The sequence below is a fragment of the Grammomys surdaster genome, unplaced genomic scaffold, assembly GCF_004785775.1.
Source record: "Grammomys surdaster isolate TR1022 unplaced genomic scaffold, NIH_TR_1.0 958, whole genome shotgun sequence".
Classification (NCBI taxonomy): Eukaryota; Metazoa; Chordata; class Mammalia; order Rodentia; family Muridae; genus Grammomys; species Grammomys surdaster.
The window spans coordinates 2449057-2470083 of record NW_021605377.1 but is presented as its reverse complement, the minus strand read 5'-3'; positions in this window follow the sequence as shown (position 1 = coordinate 2470083).

Here is a 21027-nt window from a genome sequence, read left to right as displayed (position 1 = left end):
TTATTTGTGAAAAAGTACTGTTAGTTCCCAATTCTCTTTGAAGCTCTGCCCACGCTGGCATTCCCTGCCATTACAAACACCTATGTCAGTCTTCCATTTCCAGAAAGCTCAAAAAACTCTGCTCTCTCTTCAGAAGGTACTTGGCCCCGACTGGCTGAGGAGGTGGCTGTTGCCACAGCTGGGGAAGCAAAGCCTCTGTGGGAGCTTTTATGTTCTCCTTACCTTTTCCTAAGTCAAAATAAAGAAGCTGACATCTGTGCAGCTCCTCTTCTAAAGCCTTAACTATTTATTACCCCAGAAGGATTGGATACTCATTAAGCAGACTGCTTTCCCACCTGTCACTCGGCCTCTGTTTTCCTGGCTTTGTATCTGTATATAAAGGGCTTGTGCTCTTTAGCTGCTTACGGATAATCACAGTCAATTTCCAAAGGACAGGCACCTGGTAGACCATCCCTCTGGGACAGTGGGACTGAGGTTCTTTGATCCAGATCCTACTTTGGCAGAAAAAAAAAAGACCCCATGAGTTTCCAATCTGTGCTGTGTTCATAAAAATAGCTGTGAAAATTAAGGATGCGAGTCAAGAAGAATGCATTAAAAATGAAAATAAGACAGGAATTTTCCGAAATCACCAATGAAAGTCAAACCTATAAAAAGTCCATTTCTTCCTTTATGTAACCACAGCAACTCAACATCATGACTCACATCAGGACCACATTACTGAGGAACTGAGGGTAGAGCATTTGGTCTCTAATTGCAGAGATGCTACCTAGGAGCTGCTTTCATAGATGGACAGCCAGAGAATTATAATGATGGCAAGCCTTGTGTGACTATAAGAACGTTGTTGTTGTTGCTGCTGCTGCTGCTGCTGTTGTTGTTGTTTCAATCACTGAAAACAGACTCTAGATACTTGCAAACAATCATCCAGCAGAGTCAGGGAGGAAGCTTAATAAACAGGAATGAAAGGGAAACCAGTATCCATGGTAAAGACCAAGACCCAAGTGAGGATGGAGATAAGCAGGATGCAATGGTCAGGTGCTCAGTAAACCACTGTCCAAGGAGACAACACTCAGACATTTTGTTTTGGCCCCAAACAGTACACCAGTGAGATTCTAGGAGGGCATTTTCTCACCAGCCTGTTACACCTGGAGTATGAAATGTCTCCCACAGGCTCACATGTGGTGTTAGCTGGAAGGAGAAGGTTGCCCCTACTTTCCAGTCCCTTTCTCATTCTTGGCTTTCCATCTTCTATGCAGTTAAGAAATCCTGCCATAGCCAGGTGTTGGTAGAACACACCTTTACTCTCGGTGCTCTGTAAGAAGAGACAGGTGGCTCTCTGTAAGTTGGAGGCCAGCCTGGTTTACGGAGTGAGTTCTAGGACAGCCAGGGCTACAGAGAGAAATCCTGTCTTGAAAAAGAAAAAAACTACAAAGAGAGAGAGATAATGTGCTACACCATACCATACCATATCTCTTTGATATCTGTCAAAGAGAAAGCAACAAAAGGCCACAGACTGAACCCCTAAAAGGCCTCTGGGGAAAAATCTCAACTGTTAGAGTCATAGCTGTGCAAAGTAACTACTACACAGTCAGCTATTTTTGCCTCTCCTCTGATACCAAATTCCAAAGTTTCTTCCTATCAACCAATTATCCACTCTTCACTCAACCAAATTCCCTCTAATTCCATTCTGTTCTGTTGTTAATTCCTCAGGGTTGGTGTAAACCTCTCAGGTAGAGGATTTGGTTTCACAAAGCTGCCCTACTTTAGGTGTCAATTCCAAACCTGGACTTGATGTGCTTCTAAACAACCACTGTTGACAATTTATGAGAGTATCTCACAGAACTAAGGCCAGTGCCTTACCTATTACCAGTTTATTGTAAAGGCTACAGCTCACAAAGAGTCAAGTGGAAAAGATGTGCAGAGTGAGGATTGAGGTAAGAAAGACACAGACCTCCTTACCACTCTGGATATGTCATATTCTAGGCACCTGAACATTGTCACTGGCCTAGAAGCACTCCACACTCTGTCCATTCAAGGAGTTAGAAAGCTCCAGTCTGTGTACTTGACTGCCTAAACCATTATTCAATAGTGATTGCTTCCATCTCTAGCCCATTCTAGGTCTATCTGTAACTATATGATTAGTTCCCTTGGCAACCAACATCATTCCAAAGCTATCTAGGGCAATCCAAGAGTCCCTTCATTAGCATAAGCTTGGATATATTGAAGAGAATCTGGATACCAAAGGAGTCTCTTTTCCCTCATTATGGGAGAAATGTCATGAGTGTCAGAAGTTCTTTGTCAATAACTAGGGACAGCCAATATGTATGTCTCGTTGAATCACAATCTCACAACAGCATAGCATGGGTCATATGCTTACTCTTTGACCAATGGAAGACAAAAATATGACTGACAGGGTTGCCAAGAAGAATAATTAATTAAGACCTTGTTGGCAAGAGATATATGCCACAAATACACAGATAAATATGCTGCTGTCATTCTTAGTAGATATGAACGGAACTCTGTAGGATCCCAAAACAGTACAATAACTTTCAGCTCACAGTTTATTTATAAGACGCTCTTATTTAAACTTATAGTTTAGATTCTATTTGATTCCCCTAAGGTTTCTGTTAAAGACCTTGCCCCAATGTAACAGCATTTGAAGACAGTATAAATATATTGGTATTAAATAAGTTTATATGGAACACCAAAGATGCCCATGTGAGAAAGAAAAGAGGCATTGGGGATGAACAGAGAGAAGTCTCTGTGCTGACAGAGCAAGACCACAGCTATCTGTCAGAAACAAGAGACCTCAAGAGAAATCAACCCCTACCACCCCATATACACACATATTTTTTTCTTCGATTTCTAACCTCCAGAACCATAGGAAAATTGATTTTGTGAATTTGCAGTCTGTAGTATCTTTATGGTATCTATCACAACCTAATGCACTTTGGGGATATATTCTATAAGGCCCATAGACTTGTGTGTTACTTAAAACTAAGGAGAAGACAAAACCTTTTGATCACATCACAGCCCCCACAATTCACCATGACTTTAAAACTGCTCCAAGAGAACATATTGAACGTAGAAAATGGCCTATTCACAATGTCCCAGCCTTTGTCTCATTTATACCTCAGTACATCTTTAAAATTAAACAAAATATAATGCTGAACAATTAGTACTGAAGTCATGGTACTAATTAGCTTCCCATCATTATAACAACAACAAAAAACCTGAGATAGTCAATGTATAAGGATGAAATGATTATTTGGATTCATAGTTTTTAAGGTAATAGGCCCGGGCAGTTGACTCATTGTTTTGGACCCATGACAAAGTAGAAACTCTTGAGGGAAGCATGCGGTAGAGTAACACTTCCCACCTTGTGGCTAGGAAACAGAAGGGAAGAAGAAAGGTGAAGGGTTCCTATATTCCCCATAAAGGCAACTCCTAAAGACCTAGGATCTTCCCACTAGGCTCTACTCTTAAAGACTCTTCACCTTCCAAACCATCCTGTGAGTCAAATCTTTAATACAAGGGCTTTGGGAGATGTTCAGGATTCAAAGTACAGCCATCACTCACATTCATCAAAGATGTGTTCCGTCTCAGGATCCTTTCACTGGTATCATGTGAGAAGTGAGCTGACATCATTGTATTGAGCAAACAACCAATGCTGTGGATGAAAAAACCCCACATTGGCCATTGACAATGCAAATAAAAATGAGATGTGGTCCCTGAGCTCAAAGAGCTCTGTGGCAGTAGAAGAGACAATGTGAGAACAGATCTCATTAAGATTCACTGTAATCACATCTGTATAAGGTGTTACAGCACCAAGCCTTTCAGAGGAAAGTTGTATTATGACATGAGGTACAAGAAATGAGGCCACAGAATACCCAAATTCATAGCGAATGTGATTCACTATCCTCCAACATCAGCCCATGTTGGAAAACTTAGGGACCTGATTCAGTTACATAACTAACAAAGAAATTAATGGTGACGTTCAGTCTATGGTATAAAATTCAAGTTAGGAATGGAGTCCCTCCCGAAGTACCATCAAAGCTCGAAGCACCCAAAGCCTTCATCCTTTCTTCCCCCCTCCCCACTCCCACTACCTCTCTTTTTTAGTAGAAATGTAAAAATAAATGGGACGTTCACTCTTGTTGTTGTTACTTTTGTGCTTTTCAGTTTCTGTGAAGCTAATGATATAATATTGAGTTGGCTTTTAATGATGTTACCCTCAATTGATTTTTTTTTCTCCTGTGAGTCAATCTCCCTTAAAAGAAAAAAAAAAAATTCTATTTGCCACTTCACATTAAGGTTCCCAAAAGAATATTAAAACTACATATGCATTTGAACACTCAATTCCCATTGAAAATATGCAGAAACTTCTTTGCAGAATTTAGTCTTAAAAAGAGAGAGTGTTTTAAGCATGAGATCTGTGTCTCATTTAGAAAGATACATATCTAAGAAGCATCTCATTCACGAAGGTAAGATGAATCTGGGTGGCATCTAGTTCAGTCAGATATCCTCACATGCCAAAGACGAGTAGAAAATAATGTAAAAGCAAATGACTAACAGAATTTACTATCTGAAGTGCATACTTTTATCACACTTATAAAATAGCTCTTCAAAGTACATATTATACTAGAGCAGCATTACAGTAGTTTCATCTGAAATGAAAAACTGAAAAGCAAGACATCAAACCTAATAGGGACACACACACACACACATGCACCCACGCATGCACTTCCCTCTCACAGTGCACAAGCTCTTGTTGCTCTCCTGATGTTCTACATTTCTAAGTCTGAAACTCTGTCAACAGACATATAGTTCTAATTGAGTATAGCAGCTTACTCTGAGAATCATGAGGAAATAAGACAGCAACAAAAGATATGGTCCTTGACAGGGAGAGGTCCGTTGGCAAAATAAATTCTATCCTCTGCCTCTTAGGGACGCTGATGGAAACATCCTTTCAAAGTTGCCACCACAGCATCGAAGCTTTGACTTTCAGTGGAAAGTGGTTGAACTAAGTATCAGGGAATCAATCAAAACAAAGTCAACAGGGCCACAACCGACACTTTGACACTCAACTTCCTACCCAAGATACTTCCATTAACTAATTAAAGGGGGAAACACATGTATTGCTCTTTTAGTCATGGTTTCATGGCTATAACCAAAACCTAATGCTGCTAATATTGTAATATATAAAGAAAAACAGGCTTATTTGCATCATGATTATACTGGCTAGAAGGTCCAAATTCACATGGTACTGAGCTTCTGGTCAGAGTAGCCTAGTTATATCACAGTATTTAAAAAGACAACAGCTATATGCAGAAGCAGTGTGTGATTGGGCAAAAAATGGAGACCCTGGGGTCTGGTTCACACTTTTTCTAACAGCCTCCTCTCAAGGAAATTAATTCCTTCCGAATTCAATGCCAGGAGGAACACCAGTCCATTCATGAGACCTGTGAAAACAGAGCCCATGACCTACCTTTCAGGAAACCACACCACATATGGGTCCCACCATCTCAACATTACCACACCCAGACCATGCCTCTGGAGCACAAATCTCTTGGGCACAGTGTTTACTGTGTCCCAGACACAATTACCATTCAGTCAAAATCTGGGTCAAATGCACGTTCCTTTTTCAGTGCACCAGCAAGTTATTCCAAGGACAGATGTCACTTCTGTCGTCACAGGAACCTTACCTCTGATTCCTGCTCTTTTTTATTGGTTATCTCCTCTGCTTGCTTTTCTGGCATCATTTAATATTGTTTCTTTCTCTACCATCGAATTTCAGAAAATGTGTGAATAATATGGAAAAAATAAAAACAAAAAGAAAAAACAAAAGCTGAAGCTATGAGAGAGAGACATCTTAAAATGAACTCAATGCACTTAGGTACCATCTAGCCATATAACACAGGCAGTGGTATTCACTATGGTGCACACCTGTAACCATGAATACTCACTCTCTTTTCAGAGAAATTCTGATGTAAAACTCCCTAAACATATTAATGTTCTAAGCATTTTTTACTCACTGGATAAGGTAATAATGTCACCATACAGTGGCTATCGGTATATGTGTTGCATTTTGTTGTTTGGTTGGTTTGTACAGAACTAAGTGACATTATAAGTTTTAAAGTTGAACCAAGACAGATGACTGTGTGATAATGAAGAAGCATAAGAAAGGACTCACTGGTTTTTTTTTAAGGACAGATGTTTGCATTTAAGTTAGCGTGTTCTCATAGAGCATTATTTCGAGAAAGATTCTCATAAGAGCCAAGACAGATTTGGAGAGGGAACATTATAACCTCAAGCAAACAATAAACTGGAATGTGCCAAGCAGCCCTTCTTGAACAACATAATTCTTCCCATATATACAAATGTTAAGTCATTTCTATAAAATATGAGGATACATTTTGTGGCTTCTGTTGATGTCATCCCTATAAACAGACTCACAAATCACAACTTATCACAGAGGTAGAAGGAACATGGAGAATCTCAGATGTAAAAGCATGAGTGAATGTGTTGTTGTTCAGGATTCGGTATCATCTCCCTAGTACCAGGATCATTGATAGCAATAATACCATGGAATTTAGATATCTAGATTTGCTTCTTGATCTAGCTAAAGTTTGTTGCTAGGTAACGTTTGGAAAGTTACTTAACCTTATAGGGTTTTGTGAAAATTACATGTAATTTAATAATATATCATGCAAAATACTTTGTATTTAGTAAATGTTAAAAGGAGCTACAAGGAAAGAGAGTAGTGGCAGGCAGGGAGAAGACACTAGGTAGGTAGGTAGGTAGGTAGACAGACAGATAGATGATATATAGGTAGATAGGGAGATAGATAGATAGGGAGATAGATAGATAGATAGATAGATAGATAGATAGATAGATAGATAGATAAGCAAACCAGGCATATAGTGCACACTTCACTTGAGGAGCTGAAGCAGAAAAATCACACGTTTGAGGAAGACTATATTTTTGTGAGTTTTTTGGTTTGGTTTGGTTTTCATTGTTTGAGTTCTTTCTTTCTTTCTTTTTCTTTTTTTTTCTTTTTTTTTTCTTTTTTTGGTTTTGAGTTAGGATCGCTGCTAGCCCAGGCTGGACTCAAATTCATGCATTAAAAATTGACCTTTAACCTCTGCTGCTCCTGCCTCTACATCCCAGTGTTGTGATTAAAGGCATGCATCACAAGAAATTTTATTTGGCACTGGATATTAAGCCTAGGGTTTTGTGAATACTCGACAACTACTCTACCAACTGAGATACATCCAGGTTCCTGTTTTTTAATACACACACACACACACACACACACTATGTGAAATCACAGAGGCATTTCTTTAAAAGTATGAAGTCTTCATTTTAAATTCATGGGCCTTAATCTGAGACTTTAGAAGTGTTAGTTAATTTACCCACCATGCTTGAAAACTCTGTTGAAAGAAAATGTTATCCGAAGGGCTTCTCTTTGCTCTTAGTTAGACAGCCTCATTTTATAGTAACCAGGATCTTCCATTGTTCTGAGATTTGTCCGTGAGATCGTGTCCACTTTCTGGTCAGGAATGCTCTTAGCAGTGACACAGATGAAGATTCCGTGTACAAAAACTGACAGAAATGCATAGTTCCTGGACAGCTTGCAGCAGAGCACCCTAGATGGACAGGTCTCTGGTTCCAGACATTACAGAATGATTGGTTCCAGATTTGCTGGCTGCTAAAGTCAACTCTAAAATTGAACAAGGTGGAAATAGCAACTGTTTAAGACATCAAACAGCAGCCAGCGCAAAGCTTTATTCTTTGAAAGGAGACAAGCTGCCTCATAGCCCTAAAATATTTCAAAGGTTGCTGGAGTGCTCACTTCAACTGTAACCAGAGAGGGTTCTACATCCGGGTGTGAGAGATCTTCTAACTGGAGCAGCATGAGAGAACTCAGGAATATTTTCAAGGTCAAGAATGCCAACTCTGGGCTGTGGAGGTGGCTCAGTATGTAAATACACTGGCAACACAAGTCTAACAGCCTGAGTGTGATCCTTAGAAGACATACCTAAAGCCACAGGGACAAAGGGACATCCTGGCTAGAGTTTCAAGTAGCTAAAGTGACTGGATGAGAGAAATGCAGCTGCTCAGATAAATGAGTTTCAGAAGCAGATGGTATTAATTGTGGGCTCCTGATCAAGATCTAGGCTGTACAAACTCATTCAACCAAGAAAAAATTGTACACTCAGGATCTGGATTGTCAGGTTTTTAAAAAGATATATTCATTGTTATGTGTATGGATGTTTCCCTGCATGTATTTATGTATGCCACGTGTGTGCAGTACCCATAGAGGCCAGAAGAGGGGACTGGGTCAATGGAACTGGAGTCACAGATGGTGGTGAGTGACCCTGTGAGTGTTTGGTACTAAAACCAAGTCCTCTGCAAGAGCAGAAACTGCTCTTAATTGCTGAGCCATCTCTCCACACCCTTTGAGCTATTATTTTTACAGAGGTAGTTTGATGGGGATTTTTCTAGAGCTTTATGGATTGGGAGAGCATAGACCCTACCAGGCTGGAACCTGCAGAATTAAATAAATTTTTGTGTATCTTAGGCACTCAGTTCAAACCCTAATAAACTCATACACTGGGGATAGACACCACACTACACAATGAACCGAGACTATAGGACTGAGTTAAAAGCTGCCTGAGTTAAGCTAGCAAAGAATGAAATTAATCTTAGTAGGACCAAAAGGTCTAGCCAGTAATCTCACTTCCAGCCAAAACAAAATTCCACATCTACTGACTGGCACTACAACCAAGATTCTCTAAAAAGGATAATCACCACCGATATAAAACATATGATCAAGCAGAAAAAAAAAAAAAGGTCGCCTGTAAATAAAGAAAAATACACATCTAGTAGAGACACAACCCACAGTGTACCAGATGCACCAAGTTTTTGGTACAGACAAGAATGTTAAAGCAAACACCACAAATATGTCCTGGAATTTCAAGGAACGTGTGGTTATACCAAAAAGGTGAAGATCGACAGGGAAATCTTGTAAACTATGATAAAATGCAGAAGAAAAGCGAATGAAATATCAAAATGAAAATTTCACTCCATCAGCTAAATAGTCTTGAGGGACACGTGAAGCTCAGAGAAGAAAAGATTGATGAAACTAAAGAAAAAGCAACGGTCGTCAGCTAATGTGAAGGACAGGGGTGGGGATGGGTACAGAAGAGACTCTACTAGCTGTGTGGGATACAGAGCAATCGCTCATGCATGTAACTCAGCCCCCAGAGGAAGGAGTGTCAGCAATGAAAAAGGAGAAAACCACTTTTTTAAAAAAATGATCCAGAATTTATCAAGAGGATTGACAAATTCTAATAATTGAATACACTTAGAAAGTCTCTGTGTGTCCAATTTCACTGATTCAATTACTTTTTAAAACTGTCTTTATTGTGCTAGTACCTGCTATCTTTAAGATTTTTTTGTATGTGGGTGTGCGTGTGTGCATGTGTGTGTGCATGTCTGTGTGTATGTGTGTGTGTGTGCACAGGCACGCACATACCATGCACACATGTAGAAGTCAGAGGCCATCTTGCAGAAGTTGTTTTTCTCCCTCCTCTCTTTGGATTCCGGAAATCAAGCTCATCTTCTCAGGTTTAGTTGTCAGGTGCATTTACCCACTGAGCCTTCTCACCAGCCCATGTTGCCATTTTATATATTATTACAGTTGACAGTTGACATATATTCATATAATGAATTTTGGTCACTTCTACTGCCAGCCCCCTCTCTCATCCCTCCCCTCTCTCCCACTAGAGCCCTTCTTCTCAACAATAAGACCAACTGGGTTTAATTAAAGTTTCTCAGCTGATCTTGAGTGGGACACTGTTTACTGGAGCAACTTACATTTTGTTTTGTTGTTGTTGTTGTTGTTGTTGTTGTTTTTCCCATTAACTGTTTGCACCTCATGGCAGTGATGAAGGATTTAGAAGGCAGTCTGGCAACATGCTGTTTTATGTTAAGCTACAGGTGTTTATAACAGAATAATTTGAGGATATTTAAAACCTTTCTTAAGGTGTCATTTGTCAGTATTTTAAGATCTAGAAAACAGTGTCTTTGTAAAATATAAAGATAGACATGATTGGCCTGTCTGTGACATCCACACAGATGACCAAGTCTCTATAACACCATACTGTAACAGTGAAGTGTGTGTGTACTCTCATGTGTGTGCACATGAAAGTGTGTGGATGCGTGTGTGTACATATGTAGTTGTCTATGCATAGCATGTGTTCATATTGGTGGGAGCACAGTGTGCATGTGTGCATGTCCACTTGCATATGGAGGCCAGAAATCAACTTTGGGTGTCTTCCTTGAATACCTAACACTTTACATTTAAAGATGGATTTCTCCCTGAACCTGCCCTCCACTGATTGGCTGGGCTGGCTGTCCTGTGAACTTCAGGAATATAAGTGTCGCACCACCGCTGGGACTACAGATGCATGCCCAGCTATCGTGTGAGTGCTGGGGAACCTCGCACTTGTGTAGCTAAGGCTTCACTAACTGAACTATCCCCATCTCCTCAACCCCTGTGATTCTTAAAAGTGCAATCGCCCTTTGAGGAAGCTGGTAAGGAGTCCAGTTATCTTTACAGCAGAGTCTCCTATGACAAACTCACTTTCAATTTTTCTCCCCCTACAGTAGGACGAATCACCACTTTCTTATTTTCTACCCCTCCCAAAGTGAAACTTACCTACAAGTGTCTATGTTTAATGTAAAACTTAAGATGTATAAAGTCTAGTGTGCCTAGAGACAAGAAGATTATTCAGTTTTGCAAAGACCTTGAGAAAGTATCTAACTCATTTTCTACTCAAGACGAAGAAGACTTTGTGTGGCCTGAAAGCCTGGCTCTGACCTCCATACTCACTGCCTGCCAATAGAGTACATTCTCTCAGTCAGTCATAACGCTTACTTCACCATTAATTCTTTATGTGGTAAGCTAAATTTTTATGATTTTTTTTCCTAACCTATTTCACTTGAGGATCATGGTGCCATCAACCCTAAAAGAATATTCTGAAATGTTTAGGCAGTTGGAAAGCTCCCAAGCCCCTCATGATTTGAAACTATTATTCTAGGCAGAATTTTAAAATACATATACATTATCCACTGTGAATCTGGAAGGTAAGAAAGGATCTCACAAAATGCATGCACAGGAGCTGCTGCCTAGGAAGCAGGCTTATGGAAGGAGACTGGCATAACCCAGCATCTTTGAAGCCCACAGTGCTCTCTTCCTCCTATATATCTGTTCAATTTTGCTATACGTCGAGCTATACAGTAGCATGCCTCACTAGACAATGAGGTCTGTGCTTCTTTTTCTCTCAGCACTGAACCCCCAACATGGGGCACAGAGCCTGGAATGTAGCAGATCCCGAGGAAATATTGCAGCGACGAACATGTTCGTCGAAGGTCTTCCTCCACAGAACACATCCGATAAGTTCATAGGCCTCCACTGTAAACTACTCAAGGACTGAAGACAGGAACTGGTTTAGGACACACTTTCAGGACTTCCCACCATATATGTTCAGTATTATTATAAACCTCGTGCTTCTGTTTGATTTATAGGCATCCTGTCATGGATCAACAAGTGTCTAGTAAAGTACTGGCTTGTGCCCTCTGTCCTTTCATATCACTGTGACGTGAGATACACCATCATGGAAGCAGAAATTAAGGCCGTCACTAGATCTTACACCTCCTCATCCTGGATTTCTCAGTCTCAATGACAATACAAAGTAGTTGTTTGTTTGTTTGTTTGTTACTACTAATAAGTCACCTAGCATCAAGTATTTAGTTACAGCAGTATATGTGGGCTAAGAAGATACCCATTTTAGAGGTGAGGAGGTTAGAGAAATGAAATCTTTTAACACTATCATAATTAGGATTCTAAGATTATTATCCCAATTTCTGATTTCAATACTCTTTTCATGACCCTACAAGCCCTGGTTTGAGGTAGAACAGTGAGATCAGTGACCAGGGCTGACAGAAGAAGAAAGTCTTTCTTGTGGTAGAATGCTAAAACCAGACCATGGGGGACTTGCCAGGTTTGCCTACTTAATCTATGATATGAAAGAGAATAGATTTGATGTTTCAGAAGCACAAATGGACCCTATATCTAAGACCAAAAGGTCTCCTGTCTTTCAAAAATTCATTTAAATGTTTCAAACTTGGATTTATAGAAATTGTATTGCTTTTATATGTTTTTGACTCTCTGTAAATTAAAATTTTCGCAATAATCTAGCCCTTGAAGGTGAGGAATACCCTAAACCAGAGGGAAGTACATAAGTTTTCATACTGTCTGACTGGATGTTAAAGTTTTGGGGAACCTGATACTGGAATCTGCTTGACTCGGCACTACCATGATTCCTAAGTATGCTTGTGTAATTGTGCAAATTACTAATTCAGAAAGATTCATATTCCCCTCAATATCTTGTCGATGAGTCTAGGGTTGATTTCATTGAGGGCTGAACAAGGACCTACAGGAATTGAAGAAGCCCAGTAGATCAATAAAATTCTCAGTCTCCTTATTTCTACTGACCCTGTGTGGTACCCTTGCAAGTGTTCCAGGGTGCAGCTTCTGAAGTACCAATACCAAGATGAAAAGCTTCTGGCCATTTTCAAAAAGAATTTTAAGTTCAATAACAAAAATCTTATTGAAAGCACCTCAGATTTTTCTCTCCCTGCCCTTTTTTATGGGTTTGGATGTTTTGCGAAATTAGGTTTGAGGTTCTCTCGCTTTGTTACAGTACCTCACTAATGAGACCAAAATGTCAGGCTCCATCTCGATAGTGACAAACTGTACCTTTAACCTCAGGGATCTTCCCAGGCTGATGAAAGCAGGGAGAATAGCTGAACTCACAGAACTCTATCCCATAATACTAGATAAACAATTTCAGGGCCCGCGCAGCTGAGATGTGCATCCGCTTCCCTCATACGAAACTTCACATGTCCTTCCTCCGTTGAAAAAGCAAAACCCAAACCCTGAACCGGACATTCTGAGACACCCTCGAAGGCTCAGGCGACAACACGAGTGGGAAAGAGGACAACTGTGAAACGCTGTCTTCTGAGCGTGACACGGTCACTGCAATGGCAATCTCATAGCTCAGCAGCTGCTTGCCGGCCTGTAAAGGCTTGTCCTATCAGTAGCCAATCGTAGATGGGGAGAGGCCCACGTGGCCATAATTCTCCTGATGAAAGAGAGGCTACTGATGGGTCCTGGGGTAGGGGAGGGGCTGTGTACCCACTGTGCAAACCATAGGCATGTAGATCACCCTGGTTAAACACAGTGTGTTGCAAACTAAGATATGAAGGTAGGAAGGGTTCTTGGAGGAAGGAAGTGAGGCATACAGGGGTAGAAGAAGATAGGAGACAGAGAGGGTGACATTAATCATGATGATACATGTGTGTAATAGATAGTTAGATAGATAGATAGATAGATAGATAGATAGATGTTACATTATCAAATAATAAATTTAATTGATTTTTTTCAACAGCAAAATCTAAAGTAAACTATTGATTATGATGGTTTGCATTTGCTTGGCCCAGGGAGTGGCACTATTCAGAGGTCTGGCCTTGTTGGAGTAAGCGTGTCACTGTGGATGTGGGCTTTAATACCCTAGTTCTTATTGGCCTGGAAGACAATATTCTGCTATCATCCTTCAGATGAAGATGTAGAACCTCAGCTCCTCCTGCACCATGCCTGCCTGGACATTGCCATGCTCCTGCTTTGATGATAATGGACTGAACCTCTGAACCTGTAAACCAGCCCCAATTAAATGTTGTCCTTTATAAGACTTGCCTTGGTCACGGTGTCTGTTCACAGCAGTACAACCGTAACTAAGACAATGATGTTACCCGTAACTAAGACAATGATGTTACAGAAAAAAAAATGAGACTACAATAAAAAATTAAAATAAAAGTCCCCAAGTAATTAACAGAACTATATGACAGTATGGAAACAAAAATTTTCAGCTATTTGACTGGAGGTGTCTCACTGATTGTTGCATAGATGTGCTAAGGAGTCCAGGTTGCATGTGGAGTAATTAAAATCTGATTAATTCTTGTACAAGTAGCATGGGGTTCTGTTTTTCATTCCACTCCCCAACAAAATGACAATGCACCTGAACATTCTGTTTAATTTGTTAGTTTGCACATCTCACCGGTTCTATTGTAAGGGTGTTCAAAGCACACTCGCCTCCCAGTGCTCTCTGATGTCAGCCCTTCCTCCTCCAGGCACATCAGCTAAATACAAAATCGTACATAGCACAAAGTACTTTTAAAGTTTTTTCACTAAGAGGCTGGAGAGATTACTGTGTAGTGGTTAAGAGTGCTTGCTGCTTCCTTGCCCATCCATGCCTCCAGACTCCCAACTGACAGTGAGAGACTTTGAAGGCTTCCTTAACAACCTCTTCCAAACCCCTCCCTCCCCCCAAGAACGTCTAGACAGGAAGCTATTGAAGACAGTCTTTAAAATTTGTGATAAAGATGCTGAAGTGTAGCTCTTCACAGTTGATGGCTTCTGGCAGGGGACGATGGAAGGGGACTCTGTTGTCTTTGGGAGGCTGGCCACTGGGAGTCTGACCATGTTCCAGTGAGTGTGGGGGCAATACAAATTGTGCTTTATGTATTGGTGGGAGGGTGGACCTGAGAAGACTAGAAAGTGGGTTTGATCAGAGTGCATTGTATGAGATTCCCAAATAATCAATAAATGTGGGAGGGAAGGGAGGAACACTTGCTACTCTTGCAGAGGACCAGAGTTTAATCCCCAGAAGCCATGTTGAACAGCTCACAACCACTCTAAGGGATCCATTGCCCTCTTCTGGCTTCCCTGGGCACCTGCACATATGTGCTCATATATACATAGACAGGCATACACACACACACAAAAAAAAAGTAAATAGCAAATTAAAATTTAAAGTTCTTTCACCCAAGGCCATCACAATAAAATCAGCTTGGTTCAGTTCATTGGTGCTGAATCTTAGCAATTGCTACCAGCAGAAAATAATAAAATGTGAATGAACAAATCGCTGTTTAAATAGCAATACTTTTAATAATTAGCAGATATATTAGGAGGGATGTGGGAGAGGATCTGAAAAGGGTGAAAAGGGATTAAAATTTAAATAGGATTTCTTTTCATGTTTTCTCCCATTGTGCAAAAGTCCATCTTTAATTCATATTACAGTGAGTGATTTGTAATGCTGTGTCAAAATAGATATGCAAAAAGGATGTGCATTTGAATTTTAAATTTGATCCCTAAGTTTGAATTTAATATAGTGCCCTAACTGAGTCCTGTCTGTGGAATAGGAATTTTGAGTCTGTTTTGAATGTCATAAGGATCAGCAATCATGCGTGGTATTATCATTGTTCATTATCTACCATGACTTGTGAAAGGAACATGAAATGACATTAATCATTATTTTCTACGACTAATAATATACTTTCAATGCAAATTTGCCATTTTCTAAATATCTAGCCGAAAAAAATTCTTCTCCTTCATCACCGCCACAAACCACCCCCTTCTCTTTTATTCTTGATTTGCAGTTGGCAGCCTCTGTGTCTACTGTACGTGAAAGAATGTATTGCCCAAAGAGAGGATTTAGACATTCAAATAGTAAAGAAAAATTGAACTCCTAACCCCCATCCCCAAATACCTAGGATCAAAGAAACCACTGGGCCTCAAGAGACTTCCAGAGTCAATTAATCCTGCCCCTCATTTGTCAGATAAGGAAATAAAGGTTCATTTGGTAAATTGACCTATTCGTGATTGCCCAGCTGGTTAAGGGAAGATAGGAAAATGGAAAGAAAGATCCCTGGCTTAAGACAGAGGGTCACATCCAGTGTTTACAATAAGTGGAATGCCGTCACCTTGTGAAATGAGATCTCTGGGATCAAAAACAGGTCTGAGCCAGGATCTTGATTCTGACTATATTTGCTTTAGTTTCTTCATTGAAAAATGCATATGTCAGGGCTCGAGTGATGACCAGGTACTTAAGAGCACTTGCTGCTCTTGCAAGAATCAGGGTTCAGTTCCCAGAACCCACAGGTTGGCTCACAGCCATTCATAATACCAATTCCAGGGGACAGTGGCCTTCTGAACTTTATAAGCATCAAGAAAGCACAGGTACAAATGTATAAATACATACATACATACATACACTCACATACATGAAATAAATAATTCTTTAAATATGTTTAAAGAAAAAGAAAAGAAACTGTATAAATTGATGGGATACACTTTATAATGTAATTGTGTGAACTACATGATAATATCACATTTAAGCATGGTAAATGTAAATAATACAAGGTAGCCATGGATATCATTAACACATGCCAGCTAATCCAGAATATTTTCCATATAAGCAAGTAAATTATGTCTCATATGTCCGTGCCAAGGGTTGTTGACACCCCTTTTTCTCCAGTGTTTGCATGTATCTGTGCCTGTGCTATGTGTCTGTGTCTATACATATATCTCACTATGTGTGTATCTGTGTATGTGCCTGCCTATGTATTTGTATAAGCACATGGTTATGAAGCCTGCTTGAAATAATGCCCATCTGTTCTCATGGGTTAGTAGTCAGAAACAAGAGACAGACAGGCAGACTTGGGAAGTAACTGTTTAACTGAAATAATCCAGATTCTCCTTACCTGGACAAGGAAGGACCCTGAACACTGTTTTACTCTGGTCATAGCTAGAGTAAGGGGATCATACTGCAGATGTGGGTCCAAAATGGGTCCTAAGGCACCACTAATTTCAGAGAGATGGAGAGACATGAGTTTTTAGAGCACTCCAGTAGAATAGCACAATGCAGCCTGTGCTGAACCATTTAAGATGCCATGGGGAATAAGAGTCCACAGAGGCACGGTTCTTCTAGTGTTTCTGGGTAGGTCTGAGCTTTTGGTTGAAATAAGGTGACTGTACAATGTAAGGAGCACTTCAAAGATAAAGAAGATGCCATTAATAGTTATTCTGCGATGATGGTGTCAACAAGGATTATTGAAATAGACAAGTCAATAAAATCAAGCAAGCTCAAGCAAAAGGACCATTTGTTGGTGGCTAAAAAGTCTAAAAAGTCTGTTTCTCAGGTAAGCTTCAGAGTGTCATGATCCAGTGAGTCTCTAACACTCACTATCTCTTAGTCCTCTTCGCTATCTCTTAGTCCTCCTGGCGGAGGCAGCCAGGCTGCCCACAGGTTTATGTGTCACACCAATTTCCACTTTTTTCTTCCCGATAGCCTGCCAAAGCTCCAGAACATCTCAGATCATACACCCACCCTTGACAGAATCAATGTAGTCAGGAACGTAAGCAGTGAGATGATTGATCAAACCTAAATCTCAAGGCCACTATTTAGAGCGACGACAGAATGAGCCATCTACTGAAATAGAGGCATTGATCTTAGGAAGGGGAGAGTCCTCAGATGAAGACTAAGGCATGGACGTGAAAGAAGAATTTTACCAGGCAAGCAGAGCCAACAAAAATCCACTGACACTTCATGTTTGTCTGACATGGTTAACAGATAACACTGTTTGATTCATCTCTGTTCGATAGGAAGTACCTTCATGATACTCACAGGTCCCACTTATACTTTTAAAAAAAGTATAATTATATACTTTAAATTATATACTCTTATAAGCCTATTGCACATGCTATGACTGAGACCTTAGCGAACAGTGGCAGAGTATGACACTCAAATTACATCAGTTTGTCATCAGGAGTCTTTTAAACTAGAGGTGTTTGAAAACCAGGGATATAAAAGTAACAGTCTACCTCCATGGAACAGGAAAAAACATTTTTTTTTGGTCATTGTGTATGGTAGATAGAAAATATTAGCTTGTGAAAATAGCTCAACAGCCTCTCCATGCTTGTTAGCCGATTCTCCATGACCATCGCTCTTTGCTGAAGCTACGATATACGCTCCGCTTTTCTTTTTTTTTAATTGTCCTAGAAAGGCTCCCAAGTATAAGAACATCATTTGTCAAGATAATTCTGAGGCTCTGAGGGCAGGGAGGTAAAGTTTGGTCACCCTTTCAATGGAGATGAATTGACCTAAGGTGACATGCTAGCATATGAAAAAATCCAAGAATGGAAGCCAGGCAGTTGAATCTCTGTCCCTGGGCCCATTCACAGCACCATGCCATAAAGACAGCACATGTCTGAGGCCAGAGTTAGAGCCCTCAAAGCAATGACAAGGCTCAGAGCTCCTACCAGTGTCATCTGGTGCCATTTCCAGTGTCCCCAGAGCTCTTAGCAGGGACAATGTGAAGCTGTTCCCCACAAAGTCCCTTGCCCAGAACACCAATTACAAACTTCACTGGACACTTGAGAGTCTTGGTCCAACTCTGAGAAGTTAGAGTACCTATGTCCAGTTAAGAGACACACCCTTTGCATTGGTTTGCCAAGTACTGGCACAAAATCCCTAAGCATGTGACAGAATCCCCAAGCCCTATAGTCAGCCAGCTTCCTAAAACTGTGAAAGCCCAAAGTCTCCACCTGCATCGCCAAAACCCAAGCAAGGAAGTCACTCGGTACCAGGGAGAGAGTATTCCCCAGTAGGAGTTCAGGAAATCTTCCATTAACAAACAACAACCAAAATTTAACCTCAGGGAAGGAAGGAAACAGAAAATAAAGGCAAAGGATTCTTGCAGATTATGTTTTTAGAGCAGAGAATTTCTAATTACAGTTTTGCAAAAGGCACTTTCAAGATTACAAAAATAATCCGGTGTGTTCATGCAGAGCACTCCTTGGCTGCTTCCGATGCTAGTGTATTTAAATATATTTGACTGTGTATACTTGCGCATCCTTAAATTAGACCTGAATAACTGGCTGATAGATACATAGTACAAAACAGCTTGTTTGTAACAGGAAAATTGTTCAATCTATCTTCCTTTATAACTGAGCCTCAACAGCCTTGATTTATTGGTGTGGTATGGGAAATTTGTCCTGCACGGAGTTATAGGGAATCACTTCCATTTGTATGCTAACTGCTTTTGATTTTTTTTTTAACATCATCAGTAGCCTTGGTGATTGATTTTCAGTCTAGCTAAACCAGTTCGTATAATACACATTCCCCCAGTAGGAAAGAGATTAGCTTAGCAGACAGTACACTGGATGGCACAAAGAAAGCTCTGGGTATTCTACCAGCATTCAAGACCTTCCAACAAATAAGCTAGATGAGCCAGACTTTAGAAGGAAAGATTATAACAATGCCTAAAGAGTGGTGATGGTTCGTTTTGTACATGTATGTAAAACTGTGCATCATGTATATAAGTGCACATGTTTGTGGGGGTCAAAGGTTAACAGTGTGTATTCTCTGTTGCTTTCTACTTTTCCAGACAGATTCTATCAAGGGATCTAGAGCTTGCCCTTTCACCTAGTCTGGCTGGACAGTTCCAGGAATCTGTCCCTGCACCTGCAACAGCTACTATTACAGATGTTTACCACCACATCTGTCCTTTACATGGGTGCTGGGGACCTGAACTCAAGTCCTCACCCCTGCACAGCAAACAGTTTACCAACTGAGCCATCTCCTCAGTCCTGTGATGACCATTCTTTAACGAAATGACATACCTAGTCATAATAAAGGAGCATTTAAGAGCTATTAATTAACCAAAAAGATCAAGACTTCAGAGTCTGATAACTCACATCATCTACCAGTAATATTATCCTAGACGAGTTACAAAACCCCGTCCAAAACTCTGTCTCCATACCCAAAACTCAGAGTCACAAACAACGTTGAGCTGTTTGAGGATTAAGCAAGGCCATGTATATAGAACATATTTAACACGGTTGCTGGCACAGAGAAAGTCTCCAATAAATATTAATTGTTGCTATTATAGTTGCAATGGATATAAACATAAATAAACCTCTCCAACTACCAAATGACTAATAATTTAAAGGGAATAAAAATCAGGAATCACCCACACAAGGTCAACAACTTTCATTTCGCCCATCTTTCTTTCTCAATACGTGGGCTAAAGTCTGTTCTTTTGATTATGTTCGACCTACATTTTTCACCATGTTCCCGTCAGGTGCAAGGTTGGAATCATTAGTCTACGCTGCTTTCAATTAGTACAGTGGTGAACTTTAATCTTCCTCCTGACCCATATAAATGATGGTGTTGTCCTACACGGTACCTTCCAGAATCTTTTGCCACCCACACCACCACCAATTCTCCCCCAAAGACTCGGAACATCACTGGTTATAAATTGGAAAGTCTGAAGGGGAGCTTCAAATCTTGCTGGAGGCAGGTAATAGAAATAGTCTGTTTCTCACCCTCGCCCTGTGGCACCTCAGTGAAATACAGATGAGCTGGAGTGCAAGGCCTTTTATGATTTAGGGTAGGTAGTAGACACCAACCCACCATCCTGGATCTTTTCTTTACGCTAGATTTTCTTTGGAGAAATTCCTCTATCCCACAGCATCAATTAAGGCTGTCAATTAAGGTGGCCTACTTCTCTTGTGCAAAGAATAAACATAAGTGCTATACTGGTTTCCTAAGGGCACTGGAACAAGTGACTGCAAATGCAATAGCTTAAAACAACTAGATCCTATTCGCTCCAAGTTTACGGCAAATTCACAAATCCAGTTGGCATCAGGTCTGGATCTTTCTGAAGGCTCCAAGAAAAGAAACTATTACATGCTAGATGATGGTGATTGCTGGAAATCCTGGTGTTCCTCAGCCCAGACACATAACACTCCAACAAATGGCTCCATTTCCCACTGTCTTTTCTGTGATTCCGTGTCTGTTCCCTTCCAATGTTTAACAGATGTTGGGTCCAACTTTCCCCTCAATATTCAATTGTTTTATCTGCAGAGACCCTCATTCTAAATAAGATGGAGTTCTGGGGTTCCCACTGGACATGAGGAACTCTTCAACCCATCCCATGAGCTGAGATGGGACAACCTCCCTGGATGACTAGAAGGAGCAGCAGAATCCAGAAGGGGTCGCTCTTCCTTTCTCATGGTCTTCTTTGGACCTCTCTTTTGCAAAGCTGAATAGAGAGCAC